The following is a 1,423-nucleotide window of genomic DNA, read 5'->3' as shown; positions in this document are numbered from 1 at the left end:
AGGCTTTTAAGACCACAGACGCTTCTCACCAAGGTAGAATGTAGAGCGCCGTCTTTATAAGCTATGTCATGCCAATTGAGCTAGATGTTCCCCAAGACCATGGTCCCCACAGCCCTCTGACCAGCAATTTAGTCCCTCAGGGAGTTTGGATGTGTCTATGGGGCTTCCATGACCTTTCCTTGTACAAGTTGTGCTAGTTTCCCCTGTATTGTGTACTGTCTTACACGTCACCCAAGATACCACTTATCCATTGCCTATTTAATATTTCCCCCCAACCCCTCCCATCCCAGGTAAACAATAAAGATTGTTACATTTTGGGTGTGAACTTTTTCATGGGTTTTTACAATAGAGACCTCATACAATATTTGTCCTTTTGTGATTGATTTATTCCACTCAGCATAACGTCCTCCAGTTTCATCCATGTTATGAGATGGTTCACAGATTCATTGTTCTTTCTTGTTGCATAGTACTCCACTGTGTGTATGTACCATAGTTTGTTTATCCATTCATCTGTTGATGGGCATCTAGGTTGTTTCCATCGTTTTGCTATTGTGAACAATGCTTCCATGAACATAGGTGTGCATGTGTCTATTCGAGTGACGACTCTTATTTCTCTAGGATATATTCCTAGGAGTGGGATTGCTGGATTGAATGGTATGACTATTTCTAGCTTTTTGAGGAAGTGCCATATCATTTTCCAAAATGGTTGTATCATTTTGCATTCCCACCAGCAGTGCATAAGAGTTCCGATCCCCCGCGGCCCCTCCAATATTTATTTCCAGTGTTTTTGATTCGTGCCAGTAATGCCGGAGTGAGATGGTATCTCATGGTGGTTTTAATTTGCATTTCTCTAACAGCTAGTATCGCGAGCATTTCCTCATGTATCTGTTGGCCATTTGAATGACTTCTTTGGTGAAGTGTCTGTTCATTTCCTTTGCCTATTTTTTAATAGGATTATTTGTGTTTTTGTTGTAGAGGTGTTGAATTTTCTTGTAGACTATGGAGACTAGACCTTTGTCTGACTTGTACTGTCCAAAAATTTTTCCCAATCTGTACATTCTCTTTTTCCTCTTTTGGTGAAGTCTTTTGAAGAGCATAGGTGTTTGATTTTTAGAAGATCCCAGTTATCTAGCTTATCTATTGGGTTTGTGCATTGATGGTTATGGTTTGTATCCTGTCAATGCCATGTATTAAGGCCTGAAGTATTGGTCCTATTTTTTCTTCTATGAACTTTCTAGTTTTAGGCTTTATATTCATGTCTTTGATCCATTTTGAAGTAGTTTTTGTATACTGCGTGAGGTGTGGGTCCTGTTTCATTTTTTTGGAGATGGATAGCCAGTTTTGCCAACACTATTTGTTAAAAAGATCGTCTTTACACCATTTGATGGACTTTCGACCCTTGTCGAAGATCAGGTGACCATAG

The sequence above is a fragment of the Trichechus manatus genome, unplaced genomic scaffold, assembly GCF_000243295.1.
Source record: "Trichechus manatus latirostris isolate Lorelei unplaced genomic scaffold, TriManLat1.0 scaffold00196, whole genome shotgun sequence".
In the NCBI taxonomy this organism is placed as follows: domain Eukaryota; kingdom Metazoa; phylum Chordata; class Mammalia; order Sirenia; family Trichechidae; genus Trichechus; species Trichechus manatus.
The sequence above is the reverse complement of the archived record's forward strand: the minus strand, read 5'-3'. Positions refer to the sequence as shown.